Raw genomic sequence first — 26,803 nt, 5'->3', positions numbered from 1 at the left:
GCGCCTGATTTGTGGCATTTTTACGACGGTGGCGCCCCCTTTTTCTCCCCGCTCTCCTTGTTCAGAGCTGGACAGGGTGGCAGCTGCCCAACTAGCAAGCGCTACTGATTTAATGCGCCGCAGTAACGCTGTTAAGCAGTCGGAACGACTACATACTTAAAAAATATAGAGGACGCTTAAGCTTCGCCTTTAAGAGTGGAACGCGATGTCATTCAAAGATCACTGGTTGCTTATCAGGCTTCCCGGCAACTGCAGTTTTTTTTTTTTTTTGCGATAGCAATTATATGGACACTCCAAAGCAGATTTCTGCCGTCGTCGTCGCCGTTGCCGTGAGGTTCCGTATGACGTCAGTGGAGATGAAATCGTCGCCGCGCGCCGAACGCTGTATATGCGAGTGGAAGGGCGCGAGGGACGCGCGCTGTCACGGGGAGTGAACACACGGCGAAGAACAAATGCGCGTTCTGCGCCGTGCTCCCTTAATGGCTGCAGAAGTAGGCGTCTCTTTCCTTATATGCACACACACACACACAGTTGAATCTCGTTGATACGATCTTCACGGGAACCGGAAAATAAAGCGTATCATCCGACGCGTATTATCGAACCAAATCGTATTATCGGGAAAAGAAAAAGAAACCTATTATTCGGAAAAACGTACTGTGCAGAATCGTATCAACGAGGTACCAATATATATATATTGAACATCCTGCCCATTGAGTTACGCTGGTGCGTTGCGGTGAAGTTCGACAGATAGCCGCAGGGGCAATGCCCGAAGTTGCTGGACATTGAGTACAGTATGAGAAGTTCTCATTATGGGCACGCACATACAAGCACAAGCCTTCATCGCTCGAACAGTCACAGGTGCTCATATGACTGGTGGACCTCAAGAAGAGCAGCGCCGGTTGGTTTCGCGGCTTTGCACTTCGCACAACGAGACATAATTGATTTGACCGAAACAACTTACTTGATGGCGTCACGGACGTATTTCAGTCGTATCAATTATGGGACTTGGATGACTGCTTACGGGTGAAACAACGCCTTCAACAAAACCGTTTCGCCACCACCGTGTTGCTTCTTTTGTTTCTCTCATCACGTGACGTCGTTTTTACGGCCGCATTACGAGGCCGCTTATTTTTTTCTCGTTCCGTTTCGCCGTCTCCGTTCCATCCACGCGGCGGTGCTCTGTTGCTTCGTGCACGGCCGCGCACACTCGCGAGCGGTAAATGAGGCGTGAAATTGCGCGCGCCGGAAACAACGTTATGTAGCGCGCCGTTTTCCCGACCCGACTGCAGAGTTGAGTTTGGCGTCCGCTGTGTGGCGCTGTATATCGCTAGCCTCGTTTGTGGCGTCAGCTTTGAAACCGGCAGGCGCGATTCGCATCGCTGGCGAACTCGTTCCGTTTGTCTTTTCATTAGCTTTTTAATGTGAAAACAAAAAACAAAGAGAAAACAAAAAAACAGGAAGAAACAGTAGAAGGAACTAAACAAAAGAGCCTAAATGGATTGGTTAATGGGCACGTCTGCATGCCTCTTTGTTCAAATGTTTCTCTTTCTTTCTTTTTCTTCGTTCTCGTTTGCAAGTGCGTGCACGCGTACAGTAACGTCTTTGTGTTGACTTTATGTAACAACTTCTGCATGCAAATGGGGGTTGCCGTTCCTGCCTCTTTTGTGGTAGAGCGTAACTTAATTTCCTGTTCGCGGGACGTTTGCTCCCCCGCAACGCAGTAGTCAGCAGTCACGTAAAAGCCGATAATACGTTCCGATGTATAACACGATTTGCCGCGCTGCGCGCGCATTTCGAAGAACGTCTCGCTTTTTTTTTTTTTTTAAAGCTCCAACTGTATGTGGGATGTCGCCGTGACGCGAGATTTTCCGAATCTTGTACACATTTTTTTGGGACCTGCGGTTGTTATGCTTATGTTTATGTGGGATACCGCTGTATATGTATGAACACTCGAAGCGTGCACGCTTTTGATGCGGATGCAATACAGCTGGTCGTGAGCCCATGCGTACATGGTTACATGGTAACAGACATTTTTTTTTTTTTTTTAGAGCTGTGCGAATGGTGATTTGAGACCGAATGGAATACGAATCGAATGGTGCCATAAGCGAATCGAATACTTTTCGAATAGTTTTCGAATAATGAACAGCCCTTACCACAATTGATAAAAAACTATGTTCACATACCAGTATTCTCAAAGTTAGCAAGTTTCTGTCATTACATAGTACGTTATGAAGCGTTCTTTAATAACAGCACAAATGGATCATTAGGAGCAATTAGCAGTTTCTTCCCATGCACAGGGCTCTTCAGAGAGTGCGAATGATCGCCGTACAGCCAGTAAAGTATGGCTACCGAACTGACGTAGCCTACTCCACTGCGCAAATTCTCATTTATTATGATCTATGATACGCCAGCAGGGGTGAAAATTTACCCGTACTTTTGTCCCAATTTTATGTTTATTTGGGCGCAGTTTTGCAGTTGTGAAATTTTCGACAAGTATTTGAAAAATATTGGCATTTATGAATAGTGACTATTCGTTTCTAAGACCAAATCGAGTAGGACACTATTCGAATCGTTATTTGAAAGTTCCGAATATTCGCACGCCCCTAATTTTTTTAACACCAAACAGTGCTCAGTACGTGACACAGAACACAAAGGACGCTTCGCTCACAACCGACAAAAAGGTATTACGTGCCAAAACCACGGTATGATTGTGAGGCACGCTGTTAGTGTGGGACTCCCGATTAATGGTGGGGGGTTTTCTTTAATGGGCACCTAATGCACCCTGCACGAGCGTTTTTGCACTCCGCCTCCATAGGAATGCAGTCGGATTCGAACCCTAGACCTCGAGCTCAGCAGTGCGACGATGTAGCTACCGAGCTACCGCAGCGTGTCCAACTATAGGTCACCTATAGTCGCATTATTGTAGCAGGCAACACTGTCTGTGTTACCGAGTACGAAGCGGGGTCGTCGCCCTTCGTTTGTGTATCACTATCTCCACAGACAATTTCTTTCTTTTTAGTAAAAGCAATAAGCCTCCTTATAGTCCCCACAAGATCGACACAACCCCTCTTAATCCGGTCTTAGTGTCAACCGGCCTGTTGCGATTCTGACAAAATACTTGTTTGATCGTATTGCACGTAAATATGCTCGCATCACCACCTTCATATATGTGGATAAATAGTCCATTTATCCAGTACGTTCCGATATGATCACGTAACTACGCCTTTAACGTAACAGTGGCAGTTTGCTCGCCTTCATTTCTCATACTTGATTTCCGCGCGTCCTCTGGTGGCATTTAAAATGTATACAACTGTCATTTTCTTTGTTTTATTTTTCCGCCGGTAATGATGCAGCAGTATACATCTCGCACAAAGTATGCATTTTTTTTTTTTTCGAAAGTCAGTCGCAACGAAATTATATTATACGCTTGACACATCGTGTCGCCTGCATCTAGCTTTGTGGGGCACCGGATTATTTTAGCTCGTCATTCCTGACTTACCTATGGAAAGGATGAAATCTGTTATCGGGGGTGGACACGGTCTGAAGATATGTCGATAGATAGATAGATAGATAGATAGATAGATAGATAGATAGATAGATAGATAGATAGATAGATAGATAGATAGATAGATAGATAGATAGATAGATAGATAGATAGATAGATAGATAGATAGATAGATAGATAGAGCGATCGATCCTCGTCAGACCCTGTGTCCACCCACGCGGACAAAGATTTCATCACTTTCACAGGTAAATCAGGAATAAGCTAAAATAATATGGTATACCATATATATAATTTACACCTTTGTGTGAGTCCTCGTGCTTTCGCGCAGTTCTTCATGTCTCTTGAACATGAAGGACATGAACAGATCGTGCAGTTAAGGACAGCACAGCGTGCTATGTTAGATTCGTTATGCTGTTCGTGTAGTGCAGTCCGTGAATATAAAGCTGTTCACTGAACGGTTGTGTGTTCGGGAATCTCTCCAGGTCTTAATAATCTAGCGCCGGAGCCTTTCGCCCATATTTCTGCTGCTTCGCGTGTAGTTATATACTTCTGTGAATGCAGTTCTTGCTTCGTCTATTCCATTCTCACGTCTTCGCTTGGGCCGCATTGCGGCACTCAATAATTCATTACGAGGCGCGGCGTCGCGGCTAATGCTTTTTATTTGCAGGCGGAATGCGTTATGCCCGCCATCGACTGCCGTATTTTTCGTTGTAGAAGACGCGGCGTTTTTTTTTTTCCCTCTAAAAAGTTCGGCGGTGCATCTTATACATGCACGAAATTTACCCTAATGAAGATATGAGACGCCGCATGGCTGCAGTAATGCCCTCGCCTAGACAGTGTTTACTTGCCGTGAAGAAAAAAATCATTTTGTGCATCCAGAAAATGATGTAAGATCTTTTTATCCTGGGTTGCCTAAATCTATGGTAATCAGCCGTGCTTGTAGGAGTTGAGCGCGTCGTAATCGGGTAAGTGCAGCATGCGAATTCATTGGTGTCTCGGTGCCAAGTGTGCGCCTTTGTAAAATACGTGCGTCTTATTGACAGGCGCGTCTCGTGATAAACGTTTTCGTAATAATGGCTTCGGGGCTGCGTCTTACACTAGGGTGCGACTAATACACCTGAAAATACGGTATATATACCCCCGACTGCCCCACCCACAACGGCGCGACTCTTTTCGACCGCTGAGCGGAGCATGCTGCCGCCGATCCAATTTGCAGATCGCAAAGCCCGGCGCGTCGTCGCCAACAGCGGACGTATGCCTTTTTTTTCTTCTTTTTTTCTGGAAATATCCGTACAGGGAATATGTCAGGCTGTTCTCTGTAGATGGCCATAAATGGTGTACCATCGATCGTTTATGCCATGCGAAGTCGACGTGAGCCAACAGGAGGCCAAGTCCATGAGCATGTTGAGGCCCAACAATGGTTCCTGATTGACAGGTGCCCGCACAATATACGACTCGCAAAATTGGATTAAGGTTGTCTGTAAGTGGTACATTGCATGCTGCATAATTGAGTCCCTGTAATAGATTACTTTTCCTACGATAAGCTACGCTAGTTCTGTAGAACCTAATTAAATGTTTAAAACAAGTCTGCTTCTATAGGTAGTCTGAATGTACCCTATGGACTGTTGGGGATGGGGACGTACAATGTTAGACTGCACAGCAAAGTAAAAGTCGTTAGTTCATCGCTGTCTTGAGATTGTTCGCGGGCTTATATGCGGCCTTGTAGTTCACGTGAAGTGGTAAGCCCACAGACTGTATGTACACTGTCATTAGACTAATTCCATGACTAACCAGGATTCTTCATCACTGTCCCTATAGTTGTAGCTGCCCCTAAGTAGTTCACCACTGTTTATCGAAATGTTGCTGTCTGATGTATCGTTCTATAGGAGGTCTCACTCTGTCTTGCGACTTTGAGACCTCCTTAGTGTATTTATATGCCATTTGCAATGTATTACATGTACTTCGATAATAAATTTTGAAAGAGGACAGTCCAAGAATGTGAAACTTTATGTGGCTGTGTAATTCAAAAACTTTCTTTGGCGAGCTGATGGATTACAGCACAAATTATTACTCTTTGGACGTGCAGTAGACGACGGGCTATATCGACAATTGAATTAGCCTGTCTGTATATAGACAGCTTGTAGACTTCAAATACTATAAATGTGTTCAGGTTTTCTACAAACTGACGAGCTTTCGCGAGGGGGCCGCGCTTCGTATAGACGAGATCGCGATAGTAAATCGCCAACGCCATTCGATCACGTTCTCCTTGATTTGAGAGTTCCCTTTTATGGAGGCAACCGACTGGAGATCGTCTCCCGTCTTCGGCGTATAGCCCACTGCCGCGCCCTGGTGACCGGGTCAGTAATTCAGGAAGCTCTATACCACATTGCACGCTATTTCCGAGACGGAGAAACTATTTAGTCCGAGAAGCCTAGCTTCCGGGCGTTGTCCCGCCTTCTGACCCCTCGCGGTCCGAGCCCCACTGGGCGTTGGCAGGGCAACCGACGCGTCTTCCCTTCCTGTGTTATATTGAATCCCCCTCCCTTTCTTGTGTCACAAGCGGCCCAGGCGGGGGAGCCCAATCGATTGGCGAGGAGGTAAGGCCTTCCCCCCATCCTCCACCCCAATCCTCCTCTCATACAGCTCTCTTCTTTGTACTCCCTTGACAGTAATTCGTACTGCGCCCACCGGTGTCCCATCGTTGTATGTCGTGCCGCTTGGAGTGACTCAACCGGTGGCCCCCCGCTTAAACTGGACCTGTTTGCGGACGGTGGTTCAGATGGGCTGGAAACGCTTACGCGCTCGAATGTTAAACGTATACGTCTGTGGTTGTACTTATATACAGACGAACTGATAAACTTCAAAACCTTTGTTGCTGAATGTTAAAAACATACATACGAGGGCGAATCAGAAAGTTTTTGCCCCTATCTTTATTAGCCAAAGTAAGGTACGTACAGGTAATTACAAATATACGTACTATTCTACGTACTTTACACTACTTTCCCACATAGTCCCCACACCGGTTCAGACATTTGTCCCATTGCAGCATTAAATTTGGGATACCCCTGTTGTAGAAAACGAACCGCACTTCGTTGCTCGCACGCCGTGGACGTGTGAAGCATAACCGCCATCTTCAACAACTGACAGCAGGGCCGGTCCAAGAATGGTCCACCGCTGGGAATAGTTATGTTGACTTCGCATTTACAGCCGTAAATTGGCTAAAAAATATTGCGGCAGAGTACTTTCTGATTCGCCCACGTATATGCGTGCAGGTGAGGGCTACAGCCCGTACATGATAAATGCGTACTTGAGCACCATGTGACAGCAGTAACGATTCATGAATCACAAAGCTCTTCTATCTCCAGCGTCGACATTTATAACAGGTATAAACAAACACCGGACAAGTTTGTGTGCGTGCGTGTGCTTTCTGTGGCACGCGCGCTTACGTCCGCGCGTGCGCTGAAACACCACCGGACACCAAACCGCGCAAAACCATGTTATACTGGCCTCTGGCTGACCGTTTAACCCTTGTTCAACAGCCCGTAATAACTCGGCGCACCGCCGTATATTACGCACGGTCGAGTAGATGGAGCGACACGCGACAGGCCGCTCTCATCCATCCTGAATTCTGTATAGTGCACTGCGCTAAATGCACCACCGATCCATCAGCGATCTGAGAACGGAAAGAGTATAGACAGAGAATCGGCGCCTTGTGTCTAAAGCAGCTGCTGCATATTCGTACGCGTTGCATCTTCGTATCGCGCACGTATTACATACGTAAAGTTTCAAAGAAGCTGACCTTTAAATCTAACTTGGTCTATTTGTTTCCATAACTTTTACAAGTTCTCTTTTTTATTTCCTACTGCTCTCAAATTTCTGCACTGTATATTCGCCTCTCGATATATCATCCGCGTACGCGGTCCCTTCGCATTGGTAATCTCGCTGAACATGTAAACATAGACAAACGCTACAGGAAGGCGGATAGTATATAGAACTGTATTAGGGCGCATGTTCTTGGCGGCGTCACCGCTAGAGCGTTCGCATTCGTCATGTGTGCTCGGGTTTTCTTTTTCGCGTGTATATCCTTGTCCCACCACCCGGAGATCGAATGTGTTCGAGACCTCCGTGGAAGACACGTTTTCTTGTTATTTACCCGTATACAACGGGACCAATATATATATACGCACATCGATCTGTAAGGCAGCACCGCAGTGCGGCCCGCACACTCAAGAACTCTCCTCGAACGTTCTTCACTGTCACGGACACGCGGTATACACCGCCGGAAAAAACTCTCCCAACTTTAATAGCTCTTTTTTTTTTCTTTTTTGTTTACTTATTTTTTGTTTGTTTACTTTTTTTTCGATAAGCCACACAAACAAGCGACCGAATCGGGCACGCCACGCGGAGGTCGCGGCGACCCGAAACACAAAGCGATCGTTTAAAGCGAGAAAGTTAAATCGGGGGAGACCCGGTCGTATCGGGAAAAAAAAAAAAAAAAAAAAAAAAAAAAACGCGTCGCTCGCTATACCCTGTCGTATCTCAACTTCCCCGGCTATTTCTCCCACGCACACACACGCACACTCTCGCTTGACGCCGCTGCTTCCTGCTTTGTTTTTCAAACGACGAAAGTTTTAGCGCGAGACTCGTCCGACTGTCTAACCGCCGGCATCTCTTTTCCCCCAACCACTCTTCCGCCCGAATCTATTTTCCGTGGCGCCGAGGCTTTGGGTAAAAAACAAACAAACAAAAAAAATTGTCCCGTCGTCGCGTCGCCCGCACTGGCGTCGTCGTAGTCGTCGCGGGGTTTGCTGTGGCGCGCGCCTACTGACATCGTTAAGCTAATGGACGTTCCTGGCAAAGAAGCGCAGAAAAAAAAAAAAAAAAGAATGCGGCGCCAAAGTTTGCGCGACGCGTGGCCGGCGCTTCTCCTACTGCTTGCTTGAAATCTGGTCGCTGCCGTGGCTACTGGTGGTCAAGCACGGGCACCACGCACGAGTGACCGGCGGCCGAACTTGTTCCCGGCGTTCCCTTCCCGCTCAAACTCTTTCCCCCATATACCTTTTTTTTCCCCGGTTCTCTCTCCGTATCTGATCAGTAATCAGGAAAGCGCGATATCTCGTTAGCGCGCAGTGGGCTTTCTCGTTATACCTCCTGCTTGCGTATGCATGCAGTTGGGCGGCCAATCGTGACGTATACCCTCTCCAGCATGCCTCGGTGCGGTGGAGTTATCGCGGACCGGAAATCAGCGCGCACCAACGGGCCTTTCGATTCGGTGACGCAGCGTTTGTCTATTTGTACAGCGCCCGCAGTGCAGGAAAAAGAGAGCCAGAGAGAGATAAGAGAATAGAATAGAATATAGATGAAAGGCATGGAGGTATAGCCAGGACTGAGCCCGGTTGGCTACCCTGCACCCGGAGAAGTGGTTGATAAAAATTTGGAGAACGCTTAAGCTTTGCCGTTTATAGTGGGACGCGATAGCTTTCAAAGGTCCCTGGCTGCTTATCAGGCTTCCCGGCAACTGCTTCTTTCTTTTTTCTCCAACTTCGCCTCCGCGCGCCATCTGGATGGTGTTTTTGCAAGGAACCAACCGCGGCGCGCCGCTGTATGAATGGTAGAATTGCTTGTGTTTGAGTTTCCGCGTAAGAGAATTTGACACATCTGTGAAGTGCACCGTGATCGCTTCCGCAGCCACTTGCAGCTAGGGCGCCAGTAAAGTGCGGGTCGCACATTTGAGCGTTCCCTTTAAGAGTGAACCGTATTGTACGTCGTACGTGCAGGACAGATTATACATCACGTGTGTGTCAGGTTAGTTACAGAATGGGTGCCAAGAGTATAGGACAGTGCAGTCTAGAGTGGCAGATAACTATAGTCGGGTGCAACTTGAGAAGGCAGCGGCATTTGCTCCTCGAAGGCGGATGCACACGAGCCTGCACTCAATGGGCGCGCACTCTAGTACTGACGTCACCAGCCGGACGGCCCCGTGACGCCGCCGACGGAGAACATGGCAGCCCGCGCTTCGAGCTGGGCCGAGTTGCATCAGCGGGACTATTCCTTCAGTTGCGGAGGCAATCGGCTGCTGCGCTTCGGTCATCTGGGCGGGGTCTCTCCTGTCTTCTTAAGATGTCCCTAACTATAGGCGGTGTGATGAAATATGGAATGATGATGGAATAGCCCTATTTATCTACGGAAGCCAGCGCTCTAGTAATGGAACTTCAAGCCATCCACGACGCTGTGCAAGATGCGACATCTAAGCTGCCTACCATCAAACAACTAGATATCTTCACTGATTCTTTAGCGGCTATTCAGGAACTTAAAGAAGGTTGACAAGGCGATGGAAATCTGCGAGACAATACACGCTATGAATAGAAAAACAGCTACTTGCGTCAAGGTACACTGGATTCAAGGCCATGCAGCGAACACTCACAACATTGCTGCTGACCAGCAGGCACATTGCCCTCCTAATCCAGACCTTCCGTCTATTCCCCTCCCACTTCAACCCCTTAACTCGCTCCGAGCCCGTAAAAATTTTCTCCGGCAGGACACACGCGCTCTTATCCCCCCGTGTGCCTGCTCCCTCCCCCTTCACCTTAATAGGGCGGAGGAAGTTGTGCTTAGGAGGCTTCGGGCCGGGGTGGCCCTTACACCGGCTGTGATCTCAAGGTGGAATTGGTCGCATTTACCACTGGGTGCTACGTGTCCATACTGCTCCGTCCCTGTGATGGAAGCAGATGCATACCATCTAATATGGACATGTACTGGTTTACAATCGGAACGCTCGCGTTTCCTACTATACAAGCCGGCCTCCGCTACAGTGTGACAACCAGCTATGACCGCTGGATACATGATAACAGATTCCACAAAACACTGCTTCAATTCATACACAACACAGGCCTCACAGCACACATATAATACACATATACATATCAAGAATTATGCCTTAACGGCAAGTCTTTATCGCAATAAAAAAAAAAAAAAAGAATAGCCCTACGAAATGCCTTCGTCCAGCATGTGGACATAAATGGCTGATGACGACGATGACGTCAGTTTGACTGGGAACGTTGACGTCTGCATTCGAACGGTCGATCATCCCGTGCCTAATATGTAAAAATGTTCCACGAGGTGAAAAGGTTCAGCTGATATAGTTACACTTTATGCATTTTTGCTTGTCGCTGCCGCAATTACACTGCGTGGACTTCGGAAGCGCTCCGATGTGTAACTGCGGACGCTCGTTAACGAATACCAGGTCGTCGAAGTTAGTTCGGAGCCCTGTGAAACTGTGACGTGTTTCTATTTGTTTGAATCGTTCTTATTTATTTTTTGATGCCCCCATATGGCCTTTCTGCTTCAACCTAGGTCCGCAGTATATTGTAAATCATTTTCACCGCGATTATCTCGCGCGCAGCGCGCAATGTACACGTAGAGCTATCTATAGCTTGTTAGCGCATCATTGCCTCCTGACGTCACATTTGACGTCACAGAAGCGGCTGGAAGCCGCTTCTGGCCACGGCGTTCTATTTTCACCGCAGTTTTCGCCTCTAGCCATGACGCTTTCACACAAAACCGGAGCGTCAACATCGCTGATCGTCCGTTTAAGCTATTAGGCGTAAGGAAAAAAAAATAAAACAATTGTGCAAACAGCGAGTAACCCCTAATCGTGCGTTTCCACGGCGAAAGGGAACACCGTGTCTATTATCTGCGCGCCGGAATAAGACCGGTCGTGCTTGAGAACGGATTGCGAGCTGGTGAGGACCCAATAGCGACTCTCTGATGCCGTACAGCACGCGATTTTCGGTCGACCGGAACACGCTACATTTTGTATCTAAAACCGTGTCACGAAGGCATATATACTGCCTTGTGGAATTTGGGAGGTCGCGTAAGCCAATTTGGGAATGTCAGCGTATACCCAGCTGAAAAGTGTGACATCATGAAGAGGGCCAGTGAGGGCGGTAAAAGAAAAACAGCAGCCATCATACTCGCTTGAGTTCGCTTTTTTCCGTTTCTTTTTTATTTGCTGAGCAGTTGTTCACTAAGTCGGTGAATAGCTAATAATAATAATAATAATAATAATAATAATAATAATAATAATAATAATAATAATAATAATAATAATAATAATAATAATAAAGAAGCGTCCTTTTTCATATCTCTGTCTTCTCCTTGTCTCTTCTATCCTTTTCCTTTGCAGTGAAGTCAAATTTCATTTTACGATCGACGATTACGACCGACGATCAGCAGACGATAATAGCAGCGACCATTGTTGATCGTGATCAGGAAATCCGATCCGGATCGGCCCCGATCGCGATCATAAGTGCACGTGTGACAACGGTATAACGGTCGTCAGGGGAAACGCACGATGTATTCCCGGGCACTCTTTTTAGAGTGTATATGTGCATAGTTGCGAGACCGTATTTGCCTTTTCGTAAACGTTGCTTGCCATGTACTTAACTTCGGCGTGGCTGCATATATTGCACGCTATACCGTCTGCGTCTTCCGTGCCGTTTCTTTTCTTTCCCTACCGTACAGCGTTCGTCGTGTTGCCTTCTTTTCCCCCGACAATCGCTGCACGAAGCACCGTTGAATAACCTCGCGACATCGACTTCGGGATGACAGCGCGACATAAAGCGTGCTCGAGCGCATCACGAATAAAAGACTTCAGTGTGCTTGCAACAAATATTGCGCACTGGCGCGACACAGGTTCGGGCAGACTTGTTTTCCCAGTATAGGTTAGTTAGGCGGGTAAACAAAACAAAACAAAAATATGTTTGCACGCGTGCATCCGGGACTGTATAGCATGTATAGGTCTCCGTGGTGTGTTTACTTGTTTTGGCGTGCATGCGCCGACGTCCGATATGCGCCCGTGCGGGGATGCTTTGGGCGCCCGGGCAATAATTCCGGAGTGCTTTTTTCTCGTAAACAAGCTCCTGAAGCGGCCTCTTTGCATGGCGTTGACGTGAGCGTAGAGACGAGCTGTTTCGGGCCGTTCGATATTTACTTGTCTAGAGTGCACAGTGTATACGCCCTTGACAGAGCGTCGCTGTCAAGGGCTTTCTGGGCTGTGCACGTCGCGTTGCCTGAATATAGTATCCTGTATATATACGTGCAGGGTCGCCCCGCTGGTATAGGAAGCAGATAATTAGTGTTCCGGCCTATATAACGTCAACACTATATTCTATATTTCGGGAAGGAAATGGACGACATGCCATTTAATACACGTATACCACCAGCACAAATTGAAACAGAAAAAAACTAACTGATCACAGTAACGTTTTGTTGCACGTGAATTGCTCTGCTGTCGGTTTCTGTTACAGAAATGTAGGTGAACGTGGAGATGCGGCGACGCATATTGCATGGTCGTTATTGACTTGCTCGAATGTCGTCGAGACATTTGTTATTGACTGTTCGTTTGAAGTGTTCACAGTGCCTATCCGTAAACGATTCGCAGGCAGTTATTCCATATTAGAGTGCTCTTACATACTAATTGGACGTTTCTCCTTAATATTAATCAAGCGCGCGCACTTATTTAAATGTGTGTGTGAGTGTGTGCGTTTGTGTGCGCACACGCACGCACATGTATGCGTCGAACTTATTAACGTCTGTGCCTTCCGAGCACATGTATACGCACATGCCTAACTGTTTTTGCTGGTTGGGTGATGTAACGTCTTTCGTTGGCGGTGTGGCGATCCACGTCGTTGAATTACGCCTCTGCGCACTGCCATGAATGAGGGCGCTTTCATACTGGCGCGTTCTACTTGATTGCGATTAGGGCTACGATCTGTGACGTCGTTGGGAACGCAAATGCCAGGTGTCTATGGACTCGCACATGGGAACGCGTACTCCAACTTTGGAATAACAAGTGCAAGCAGAGCGTTGCGCTGTGGCATGCGCGTCGCTTACAGAAGCACAGCTGTTTTTCGTGGTGGCTTTCGCGCTTTCAGTCACCATCATTGAAGTCATTGAAGCCACCATACACAGAACAAAAGGACTGTCAGCTTTATGTGGCAGCAAGTGTTCACTTAACACCCAGTCACGCAGTTTCTCCGGCTGCAGTCTTCGGTGCGTTTGGGCAAGGTGTCTGTGATGACGGCAACGGTCGAAGTAAGTCCTGCTTTTAGCGGTCAGCGCAACAGCGGTGTCAGAGAGTTCCTTGTGAGCAGGTTCTTTTTCAAATGCGTCGTGGTAAAACTTTAGGAAGACTTGGCGCCGCGAGAAAGCTCTACAATCGAATATTTGTTTTTGTCTGCTGTGACGTTCATGGAAGACGGGTAAGGAAAGGCAGGGAGGTTAAGCAGGCTTTTTCCAGTTTGCTACCCTAGACGTATGGAGGGGGGCTGGTACAGTGCGTGTCTCGCGTACCAAGGAAAATGGATGGAAGCGAGACTGTAGATTTATGCGGCGCAGTACAAGATTTAGCGCCCGGAGACGGTGCGGTAACTCTTGCAAGGTAATAAGGAGGTACAAAAAAAAAAAAAATGTAGTGGAGAGAGCAGGCTTGCTAAACAAACCGCGGAAATGCTGGAGTCGTCCGTTCGGTTTCGTGGGACTGCGCGCGGGCACATATTTCATTTGGAAGTTCAAGCAGGGCCTCGCCCTCGCGTCGGCCAGTCGTCCTCAGCCGGTTCGTTTATTTGCGCGTCTGCTCCCCTCAGGCATCGAGACACCGCCGTATGTACGTGGCCACGGCTCAGCCGTGGCACCGACGAGCGGCCCGAGTGTCGCGGAAACGCCGTCTTCACCGGTCGTCGCCATGGCGACGACCGGTGCGCGTGACCTGCGGCACGTAGCCAACGTGCCCAGTTGAGCGCGCGGTGTGAACGAGGTGGCTTTAGGCTTAACTTACTCGGGCTGGCTCATTTTTTGGCAAGGTCGAGCGACATTAATTTTAGCCCGCACTTCACTAGTCCTTCACCATCGCTGCTTCCTTCCGGGTATCACAATTTACCGCTTTATTTATTCTGGTATAAGAAACGTTGGAAGCAAATATATCTCGTCTGCGTCTCTAAGGCGTTAAATTGTTGTCTTACTCAAATTATGCGAGATGTGAATCGAATTCTTACTACCTGTGAGCACTGTTCGTTACTGCTCTCACCTTCATTGGTACATATTATCACCGTTAGGTGCGTCGTCGTCTTCTTTCTGGACGGTGCTAGAATAAAACGGCTGCCTCAGAAACGGAGCACTGTCCACACTATACTATTATTCAACTCGCTACCACACTTTTGTAAGTGTAGTTGGGCGTTACCTTCATTGACGCTTAGACTGCATTGATTATAATTGCCGACAGTGGAGCGTGCGATGTCTGCGGTAGCGAAGAGAACGTCAGAGTATTTATTGTGCCGCTGTCCGTACAGGCGCTACAATCGCTCGTCCACCCATTAGGCAGGGAAGGCATTTCTTGATCGAGGGCGACTGCAATGACCTGTGTGAACGTCTTTGACTGCATGGCGCCGTCAGCGTGTCAGTTCGAATTCACCGTTCGCCCCTCTACCCTATCCTCCCTCTGTCTTTTATCTTTCCATTCCGTTATTCCCGTCCTCCAGCGTAATGCAGCCAACCAAACGCTTCTCTGGTCCCTCGCCGTGGTGGCTACTATGTCGTTGCGCTGCATGCTAAGCAAGAGGTCGCGGGACCGAATCCCGGCCGCGGCCGCCGCATTTTGATGGGGGCGAAACGCAAGAACGCCCGTGTACGAACCGTGCAATTGCCGTGCACTGGGTGCACGGTAAATAACCTCACGTGGTAGCCTAGCTCTTAATCAAATCGTGGTGTTGGCACGTTAAACCACAGAATTTATTTTTGTTTTCCTCTGGTTAACATCCCTGCCCTGTGCCTTTATTTTCTCTTCCTTGCTACCATACTCGAGGGATTTGCAATAACAACACGCGCGCGCGTGGGCGCGCACTCACAAATAAGAGAGAGAGAGAGAGAGAAAACGAAATAGAACATTTTTCGTATAGTCTGTGACAGGGACCGAAGGAAAGTCTTCTACGAAACGCAGAAAGCTCAAGTTAACTTTCAAGGCTAAATAGATGTATTGTTCGGTTTGCTCAACGCGAACGTGATGATCTTCTTATTGGGCTGTTGGAGTTCGAGTTCATTTATTTACCACATACATGGAGTTTCACATACTTAGTGCCGCGCACATCGCATCTTTGTACGCCGTACCGGTGTCACAGCCAGCTGTTCGCGTTCCAACGACGCTAATGCTTTGTGGCTTAGCGGAAGTACGGGTTTCCTTACATTTCTTTTATTTTTTTTTTCCTGCACAGCTGTCGATGAAGCTCAGGACCCGTCGGTGATATCGCCTATGCCCTATATATTGCATGTCATTTCCCTCTACACCGTTATCCCGCATTATTTGTTGTCGGCTGTATTCCGATCGCCTGTTGGGCGGCTTTCGACGATACGGAACAAACTGTGCGTATTCCACGCTAAGACTTCTCGTTTTTGCGGAGTGCGTGCGGTAATCGTTCGGTGTCAGGGGCCACGCTCACGGTAACTGTCATATGCCTGATCCCACCCAACTTGGACAGTTTTATTTATTTATTTATTTATTTATTTATTTATTTATTTATTTATTTATTTATTTATTTATTTATTTATTTATTTATTTATTTATTTATTAAATTCGAAGCAATTCTTGGCGAACATTTGCTATTTTGACAGTATCTATCTAATTTGCCGCCCACGTCTATGTACTCTCATGGTCGTTTCGTTTACTTGGTATGTAACAAAATTGACATACTATTACAAGAGTGTATGACGAACATAAATGATAGGTCATGACATGAATGTCATGACATGCGTGTCATGTACGTCATGTAACAGCCGCCTACGTCTTTGTGATCTCATGCTCGTTTTGTTAACTTGGTAGGTACCAAAATTGGCATAGTATGACAGGAGTGTATGACGAACATGAGTGATAGGTCATGACTTGCGTCTCATGTAGGTCATGACAAATAACCAGCGAAAAACGATTAACACTCAAAAACCGCGGGAATGTGTTCAGACGTGGGCACTCAGGGAAGAAAACACTAAAGGATGATGGTAGAAATCAGTCATGAGCATGACTCAGCATAAATGACAATGAATCAACGAACAAACATTAACGATCAGAAACCACTGAAATGAACTTGGACGTGGGTACTACTAAGTGAAGGAAACACTAAAGGATGATGGTAGAAGTCAATCATGAGCAGCAAAAACGACAATGACTCAGCGAAAAAATATTAATACTCAAATACCACCGAAATGGGTTCGGACGTGGACACTAAATGAAGGAAACGCTAAAGGATGATGGTAGAAGTCATAGTCATGGCCATGACAGCAAAACTGAGAATGACTCAGCGAAAAAAGATTTACACTCAATTACCATTGGAATGTGTTCGGATGTGGCCTAAGTGAAGGAAAAGGCTTAAGTTTTATGGTCTAAGTCATAGTCATGAGCATGACTAAGGCTTTCACCTTAAGGTCTCCTAAGCGTAGCTAAAGTGATACTCATGACATGAATGTCATGTAGGTCATGAAAGAGCCGCCTACGTTTTGGTGCTCTCATAGTCGTTTCGTTACCTTGGTAGGCTCCCCGCACACTGCTTCGCATAACATCGATCGGGGGGCTCAAGGGTTGGTTGAAGCAAAGTCCTTGCCACCACATGGATGGATCCAGGGGTTTCGCAGACTCCCAAGCTCCTTCTTTTGACCAATTTCCCTCGCAAAAGCCTTTTAAAAAGAAACTCCCGTGTGGAAGCTCTGCTTTTTTTTTTTTTTCAATTTTATCCTGGTTGAAAAAAAGAAACGGAGAAAAAAAAGTTTTTTTTTCCTCGAAAATTTCAATGTCTTTTTTTTTTTTCAAACCGCTTACATCTGTAATCCTGGATTGGTCCTTTTCGACCAGAGCGACCATTGTCCGACCGTTGCTTCGCGACCAACCGGGTCGTGCAACATTCTTAATCTCGTTCCCCGTAAATTCCACAAAGTGGAACGTTTCTTCCAAATATGTTCCACTTACTCGATAAAACATACACGGAGCGATATATTGATAGTGATGCACTGTATAGCGATGGCGAGAAGCGCGACTGAAGCAAGTGCAGTCTGACGCTCAATGACAGTTAAATTTATTTATGTATTCAAGCACCCTGAGAGCCCGAAAGACATTGCATAGGGCAGACACAACCATGAATGAAACATGGTAGCGTTATTTTATGCTTTTCCACATACGAACGTTCCTCTCCGCGATTCGCTGGAGCGAATGCCCCGTAAAGCTGTCCCAGCGGCCGTTGACATCGTGATTATCTATTGTTCCAGTAAGATTACAAAACGTGATTCTTGTACTATCAACGCTGTTAACCCTAACTGCACGGAGGCTCCGACGCTCGTTTTGTGCAGTCGTGCACGTTAACGCGGCTATGAAGGGTGCACGCCGTTACCGCGGGCGCCGGCGGAAGTTCTGTAGTAGCAGTAGTATATAGGCTCGCAATGTGTAGTTTCTACGCCCCGTACGACGAACCATTTTCTAAATATTGGTAGCAGACCTTGATCCCTGCATCTTGATGGTTCTGGTGTCGTGTGCAAGGGAGAATCGTGACTCGAAGGCGTGACGCAGGGCCCCACCGCTGAAAGCTCAGCGAGTCCGCTGTCCTTGACGACGTCCCAAAGTCAAGTTCGATGAACGCTGCATGCATCGCACCTCCTCCAGAATTGCGTATCTACGCTCGATCTGGATACGGTAACTGCGCTTTCGAAGCTGCGATCCAGGAACGGTGGTCGCGTACTAGAAGGATGCACCGCATCTGATCTCTATGTAGCTTAAAAAACAGATATCCATATGTTCTAAATAACTTCTGCAGCAAAGCTGATAATTGGCCAAGTTTCTTGACGTTCAACCTGATGAATGGACACGTTACGAAATGCCCAGGACGTGTGCTTCCTCTCGTCGTATACGTGTTTCGGTGCGCTGCATTCATCACGAAGAAGAAAAATAAAGGAAACTAGCCAACCTAACTAACCGTGCCGTTTGCGATTCTTCGAAATTAAATTACTTCAAAAATAAATCTGTCCGTTACGTAAGACAATGAATTGCTTATACCTCCGTAAACGCAACCTCCCCGAGCCTGCTGCTGAAGAAGACGACCGCGCTCGAGCCAATGCTGATGATGATAGTTTTTCGTACGCCAACACCGACGTCGACACGAGCCAATCCAAAGAAAATGAAATCCTGCACTAGTCCTGTTATGCACAGTGATTGAACGATAGCAGCAGTAAGGTCCCCCTCTCTCCCCCCCCCCCCCCCCCCCCCATTTTATTCGTTTGTATGTGTAGGAGTGTGGACTGCAGAGTCTCCGCAGTGGTACCGTGTATACTGAGCCGTGCGCATGCTCAGAACAGCTGGAGGCCTCCGCGCTCGAATGCCTAACGACCGCGCACACCTCGCGGTACAGTTTGTGCGTGCCGTACCGGGAAATCCCCGCCGTCTCACTCATAAATGTTGGATAATCACAGGATGCGCGAAATGAAAAATGACGCCGTTCTCGAACGTGCCGGCACGAGTACGAAGCGAAGGGCGGAGGAGGTGAAAGTTTGGGCGAAGGTGGTAAGGGGGGTGGGGGCTGGAGGACTGTGGAGTGTGGTCGCGCATGCAGTGCGTTTGAGAAGGGGGTGCACGGAGAAAGTGCGGAAGATGGAGAGAACGAGGTCACTGATTGCCCACTTCACTGCACGGGCGGACGGCAGGGAACGCCGGCTGCAGACCAAGCGGCGCTTTCGCCGACTGGTCTTGGTAGCAACGCGACAGCGGCGGTGCAGATGCAACAAAACAACACAAAGGAGACCGCGGCGGGACGATAAGAGCGGCGGCGAGCGCCCGGTCTTCCGCGCGCGCAGTTAGTCCGGGGCGATTGCGCGGTCATTAGGATGTCAGATCGCCGGAGGAGGAGGCCAACGCCTGGAGGCGGAAGGCGCGCGCGGTGCGCCGTGCAATCGCGCTTGTATATAGGCGCGTGCAGTGTGTTCGTACGCGTGCGTGCTCGCGCGCTTCGACTTTCGCGTTCGGAGAAGATTGAGCCGAGTTCCTCCTGGACCGAGGCGCGTGCTCAGCCTTCGTTTCCGTCGCGAAGCGTCTGTAGTCCACACGCACACACACACACCCACCCCTGCTGTGTTCATCTTACCTGCGCGGGCCTATTAGCGTGCGTCCGAAGATTTGCGCCTCTTGCACGAGATAACTGCGCCCGTCGAGCCGGCGCCGGGGAGCCTCCCGCTGTCTTGTGTATAGATGTCGTGCAGCAGCGCGAAGTGGATTGCCGCGTTATTTCCCTGCCTTCTCCTCGGCGTGTTTGTGCGTTTGTGTGCGTGTACTGCCGTGTCCGCTACATGTTAAGCGAAACACAGTCACGTGGCGTGTGCTTTGGAGACCTCTTCGCACGCTGCGGGTTGCCAATGGAACTAGTGTCGATGCACTCTGAAGGCGAAGGATGGACGGATGCATAGCGGCTGTAGAGGCAGCCACTTTGTAAATAGTTGACGTGGTTCGGTGGCCGTAGCCACCGAGGTCTTCTTTCCTGTTTTGTTTTAAATACTATGACAAATGTTGTCGTTTCCTTTAGCTAAGCTTACTTCCCACGAGGACAAACTGGCTATAATGAATAGACATCCCCACAAAAATTGCACGAGATAAAATTTTCCCTGGACGCTACTCTGTGTTTTATTCACTCCTTTACGCTATGTGCCCTCTATGATGATGATGACGATGATGCGGATTTAATGGCATCCCCTTTGAAACAGGGCGTTGACAAATAGCCTCCTAGCATGCTCGAGTTAATCAGGTATGCTATACAAGCTTTTAATTCTAGCATTTTTGTATACATCTCCTTAATATTTTTTTCCCTTTTATTCTTTCGCTCTTCCTCAAAACTTCTTTCTACCCTGTGCAAAGGTTATCTTTGCAAAGGGTATCACCAGTGCCCCCTACCGTGAATCCCGCGCTGCACAGCTGGATGCTGCCACGCTATCCAGAGAAATGCAATCGCTTCATGCGCATTTGTGTTACACTCTACGAATGGGCGCGATTTTATTCACCCGGCCGTGGTGGCGCAGTGGTTATGGTGTTCAGCTGCAGCGCACGACGGTCGCAGCTTCGATTCCCCACCCGCATTTCTATGGGGGCGAAATGCAAAAGCGCTCGTGTACTTGCGTGCACATTAAAGAACACCACGTGGTCAAAGTTAATCTGGAGCGATCTGCTACGCCGTGTCTATCGTATCCACAGTGTCGCCTTGTGGCATTGAACCCCATCTATCAATCAATCTATTGAATTTGTTGACACCGAAGTCCATTAACCTAGCCGTCGTTACAGTCGAATTTCGCCGACACTTTCGGTGAGTTCGAGCTCGTTAGTTTGATTTCTTTTCTTTGCCATTCCATTCATAACTTTCTTTCTTTCTTTCTTTTTTTCTTTCTTTCTTTCTTTTCTTTCTTTCTTTCTTTCTTTCTTTCTTTGTTATCCCTGCCTTTCGAGTTGTTTCTTCTATCGCTTTTCGTCTGATGCCCGGGACTGATCGAGGGGTCGGCTCGGACCGGCCCGCGTCTGATGTCGATTTCCCGCTCGCCGCAAATTCGCATTTCCGATGAGGCGGGTCGGGCGCGGTGGCGTACGGCGGCCGCTTGTCGCGTGCGATAAGCTCGAGCTTCGTTCGTTTGTTCGTTCGGTTGGGCAGCCCTTCCTCTGGCCCAGTTCGCGTTTGTATTCACATCGAGCGGCGTTAGCTCGGAAGGCCTGCTTGCGGTTGCCGCCGTGGCTTCTCGTTCGGGTTGGTGTACAGTTAGAAAAACGAGAGAGAGAGAGAGAGAGAGAGAGAGAAACGAAGAAGGACTAGGACGTCTTCGACTACTCTGCAGATGGCTGGTGTCTTTAATCCACTTCGTACAGCGTGGTAAAACTAACCAGTACTAAGTAAATCCCCGGTTCTGCAACGGCTGCCCTAGATGAATGGTTCTAAATAGATTATGCCACATATCACTCCTCGTACACACGTTCTTGGGGCTCGATATATAGATGAAATATAGATTCATTTATAGTGTCATCGTACTGTGCGACTCCAGATGTCCTCCATATTTCCTCATTATTCAGTCAATTAGTGTCTCTCCGACTCAAGGCAAGGCAGTGACCTCGAACCCAGGTCGTTTATTCTTTTACTATGTGCCTCCTTTCTATTTTCTTTCTTTTTTTCTTCACTGTCCACCTGTAGCCTACCAACGCCACCTAGAGAAAGTTGAGCCAACCTCCTCCGCTTTCTTAATTACGGCTCACCGCACCTCTCGTATGTGGTGGTGTATACGAACCCTCATTCTCTCTCATCTTCTGTCCACTTTCACTTTCACTGCTCCCTCAAAGGTTGCAGAATTAAGCGTCATCTCCTCCTATGCATCACTGTCATCATCATCATCGTCGTCTCATATATCACGATGACGCGCGTCTGGCGTCCCAGTTACACCATCATAGCGCTAACAGTAAAAACGCTTGCTTTAGCGCAAAACAGGCGGGGAGTCACCAAGCCCTACATCAAGCCTTGCTGACCTATACGATTCCCTTCTATGTTTGCCTTCGTTGCTTCATTTCAACGGATGTAAAAGTAACGAAATATAAGACGTGCGTGGCGCTAAGGCCGAAGCGCGGAGTACCAGCGGCAGCAGCGCCGCCTCGACGCCGGGCGGCCGGCGCGCGCACTGTTGGAATGCAGTCCCCCGCTCCGCGACGACTCGGACTTCTCTGTCTGGCGCTCTCGAAGCGCGTGTTTCGAATCTCCGTCGACGCCGCGGGAGCGGCATTCTTGAGTAAACGACGAGGCAGAGACAAGCACGCGAACTCTTCGCGGCCTCCGGCACGACGACCCGTTTGGCGTGGCGGGTCGAGCGGCTCTGAGCGATCTAGATGCGTGCGGGCGGGCGTACGTCGAGAGACGTCCCCTGACGTAGCGGGCGATTCGGATTGAAGGTAGAATGCGCGCGGCCTTTTAGAGCGATGTATCGCAATGGGTAGATACACGCCAACAGCTGCGAACTCTGTTTGTCCTTGCGTGTACACTTAGAGCCCCAACGACGTTTGGCGTTGCGGGCTTATTCAAATAAGGGGCGCTGATGAGCGAGACTAAATAAGTTTCTTGGGAGGCAGTCGTTTGCGCATGCGTGGGACATCATTGGACATCATTGGACATCAGGACTTGGGACATCATTAACAAGCGCGAAAAAGACAACGGATGGTCGTTCGTTGTCTTTTTCGTGCTGGTTAATGATGTCTCAAGTCTCTGTTGGTGGTTTGCGTTCTGTGTGTCGTCTTGTGCTTCTTTCTGTGGCCGTTCCCTCTGCGCTATACAACCCGATCATCATGAACCAACAGGCCCAGATTTCCACTATCGTAATTAAGTTTCTACTTAACAAAACAGTGCTAAGACAGACGAGGAAGAAGAAATTGGTGTGTACACATTCGAGCGCTGATTCCCAGTTACAAGTTTATTCCTGAAATGCAAAAATGCTTACGGCGAAGAGCTAGACGGCAATTATGGTAAACGTAAGAACATGGACGACAACAGCTCCGGGTAACGTTTATACAATGTTGCTTAAAAGATGTATTGCAGACCTTTACTTCATTCATTTCGAAGAAGGCTGATTGATAAAGAAAGAAATTAATGCCAAACTTCTATGAATTTCTTGCCGAATCCTCGGCGCCGGTACGTCAGCGTGACGCGACGCACTTCAGTGTATTATGACCGATTTCGGTACGACTGATTTCGAAATCATACTTTGCAGCGAAAGTATTACGCGGAAAGGCAGACCAGCAAGTGTTCTGCGAGACCGATGATGGATTTAGGACTTCACACTTTTATATGGCGATTGTTATATAAAACCCACTTGAAATCTCTCTGAATAACATGCCTGAAGGTTAATTATGCATATTTCTACCGGTAACCAATGGTAATGTCCTTTGTGCCGCCAGTTTGCTGTGTCTGTCCTGCTCACTTTATACGCGCCACCTAACTGATACACTTTTTCTTCTTTTTTTTTTAACTGTAAGGCCTTGAACCTTTAGTTAGCAAATATGTGGCCGCAGTTTTTGTGGGCGGTCTCCACATTTCCCGATTTAATCGCGCACAAAACCTCTCAGTAATTAAGTTCCGCTTAATTACTTAAATAAAGACCCTGGACCTTTTTCGAAAGGTCTCTCAGGAGAAAGTAAGAATTAAATATGTACGCCATTGACTAGGGGTGAAACATGGTGATGAGGACAAAGGATCTTTTCAGAAGCTGCCTTTTCAATGACTCGAGTCCAGGGTTGCGTAAGCGCTCAATCACTGCGCGCATCGCACCATCTGCGAGCAGCACATAAACGCAATTTGTGAGCTCTATATTTACAAAACGCTTCTTTTTTTTTTTTTCGCTTGGAACGATGATGGTTCAGTCTTGAAAGCAAAGCACAACGTTGACGTAGATTAGATCCTGGATTGATGGGCTTGTCCGTAAGAGGAGCTGTACAGAGGTGAGCAGCCTTGTCTAGAAGGCGGGAACGGCGGCTTCCGGGGGCTCCCCGGAGCCAGCCAGCGACGTAAGCTGCTGGGCCCGACGTCTAACAGTGGGTGCTGGGCACGTTTGGTCCCAGCAGCTACCGTTAGACGTGGCTGGCTGGCTCCGGAGAGCCCCGGAAGCCGCCGTTCCCCGCCTTCTGGACAAGGCGGCTCACCTCTGTACTCTAGTGCCGAGGGAATTGTGCTGGTGTTTTTCGAAGTTCTAGCACTATGTGGCGCTTCTGTTGTGGCTGTTGCTTGTATTATGTCGTGTTCAATGTACCTTGTTCGGATAGTGTTTAATGGCGGTCAAGGCTCTTGTTTGGTGAATAGGGATAGAAAAGTTTGGTGCAAACCTGTGCTGACACGTGTTGGTTACGATATTGAATGAATGAATGAATGAATGAATGAATGAATGAATGAATGAATGAATGAATGAATGAATGAATTTTAATACAGATAATAGAAAGTAATCACGAGTTTTCTCACCGCAACATATTTTTTGTTTTCAAGAACCGACACCTATTTCATCTATTGTCATCTATTCCATCTATGTCATCCATTTCCTGTCCTTCTCAGTACCCATTCTAAAGAGTGTTAAATGCCGTTGACGGTTGTCGTTGGAGTTGAGATAAATCGGAAATAGGAATAGAAGTTATTCCAAGGTAAATATTGGCCATATACGGAATATGTACGAACGACAAAATTTTACAATATAAGGCTACTTGTTGTAAGGAACTGGTTCCTTTAATTTTTATATTTGCGTATGTAGTGCGCTCCCTGTTTTTCGGTGAATTGAATGCGCGTATGCTAATAACGATCGACGCTTTTTTTTTCTCCTTTGTCTTGCAGAATCCGTGATGGAGTCATCCCAGCGTCTTCACCGCCACCCGGTAGACGAGACGTGATGACGGAAAGGGCGGTCCTCATCATCAAGGTTAGTCTATGCAGCCACGAAACGTTACCCACAGCCGAAGAGCAGCAGGGGTTGTAGAGCGGGCCCATGAGAGATCAAGGAGTCTATAAACTCCTGCCTAGCGCGCAGTTGGTAGCCGTCTCTGTTGGAAAATAAGTTATCGCGGCTCCGTCGTATATAGGCTGGGAGGGTGCCGTCAAAACAAACTGGCGCCTACTGAATTTACTCGACTGAACGCGCCTTGTTGCTTATCCCGCCAGTGCTGATCAAAGCGGGTGATGAAGGGCGGAGCCCGATGTGTTTATATTAGAAAGATGTTGACCCGAACTTGGCTTGTCTTGACTCGGCAACTCTTCGCAGTCGCGTCGTCAGCGCAAGTGCTTGACGATGCGCAGGCCGTGCCTCGTTCTTAGGTTGCCGGTGGTCGTGCTTGCTTTCATGGACCACATTTTTTTTTTATCCAAGCTTTGCTTGATCGACTGTATAGACAAGCCGCGTAACGTGACGTCATCGCATGTATGGGACGGCGCTGTCGTCGGTTTAAGGTCAAGCACCCGCGGACTGTCGCCATGTGATACGTACGAGAGAGAGAGAGAGACTTAACACGTTTATTGCTATTTTTTTAACGCCGGTAACGTAAACGTTAACGTCAATGCTCCTGGCACTACCTTGTGACGTTGAGCTCAATCAGCGCGCGCAGTGCTAATATTTATTACCATATGTAATTTAGCTGCTGGCGCAAATGCGTCGACAACAACCTAATCGCTGTATGCATAGTGGTCCAGTTCATCTCTTTCGACGAGAGCAACATAAGATGCAGTAACGTTTCCGACGCCTTCTGCTCGAACGTACAACCAAAAGATTCTCGTTAGTAGTGCTGCTGTTGCCGTCCAGATCTCCGATGTTACAGTATTCTGTAAACTGCACATGCGTATAATATGGGCAGGTCATTAAACTTTCTAATGCCACTTCTCGGGGCGTAGCAGGTCTATGACCGCAGTTAATTAGAGACTAACACCACAGTATACAACTGCGATACCATAAAAATAGACTGTGGAAGCATGTCCGCATTGTTGAAAGGAAACAAGAACGGTCCCGCAGAATTTATTTCGGAGTTTCAAACAGCCGGATGACGATATTATTGAATCTATAATCAAAGTATAACCTGCATTCCGGAAAATCCCAGCCGATTTCAGCTGAGGATTGCATACATTTGACAGGCTTCCCACATTTCAACAACTCCACTGGGATGATATAGCAGATTCAGTTACATTTCTAATAGTACTAACGAAGTCACGCATGCCGTGATCGCGCTCTCCAACCTTCCATTCAGATCGAAAGCATACAAGGACGATCAAAGCAACGACAAACTCGCAGCGTGACGTGCTCTAAGATTTCTGACGCATTTGGACGCAATGCCGACAAACCCTACCGGCGTAAGCGCTGCCGAAAGGCAATGTTATACTCCTTCAAGACTACAATTGAAAAGCTTCCTTCAGACGCATATCATTCAGGCGCCGTTTGATAGCTGTGAAGCGCGCAATTCATGTGCTCATCTGCTCTCTGAATACACCCAACTACGCGTCACCGCTGTCCTACTGTAGTGTGCGCCGCCATTCCCCTTTGTGTGTGTGTGTGTGTGTGTGTGTGTGTGTGTGTGTGTGTGTGTGTGTGTGTGTGTGTGTGTGTGTGTGTGTGTAATAGTGAAGGAGAAGGGTGTGTAGGAGGGTGGCTGGCTGGGGGGGGCTGGGCTAACATCGCGAAAAACGCGGTATACGCCTTCTCGCTGGCGTCTCGCACCAAATGAACCCGTGAAGACGAACTCGCTCACTC

At 48.0% G+C, this 26,803-nt stretch overlaps 1 protein-coding gene across 4 annotated transcripts in view; it reads left to right on the top strand.

The window, feature by feature from the left end:
• LOC119433313 (uncharacterized) overlaps positions 1 to 26,803 on the top strand; it is a 233,416-nt gene that overhangs the window by 115,764 nt on the left and 90,849 nt on the right. For all 4 annotated transcript variants that reach the window (XM_037700460.2, XM_037700459.2, XM_049659100.1 and 1 more), the window contains one exon: positions 24,907 to 24,991. The gene's annotated coding sequence lies outside the window, so the exon portion shown is untranslated. The remainder of the gene's footprint in view (positions 1 to 24,906; positions 24,992 to 26,803) is intronic.

This window comes from Dermacentor silvarum, chromosome 11 (assembly GCF_013339745.2).
Source record: "Dermacentor silvarum isolate Dsil-2018 chromosome 11, BIME_Dsil_1.4, whole genome shotgun sequence".
Taxonomy (NCBI): Eukaryota; Metazoa; Arthropoda; class Arachnida; order Ixodida; family Ixodidae; genus Dermacentor; species Dermacentor silvarum.
This window is presented reverse-complemented; position numbering and strand designations above follow the sequence as displayed.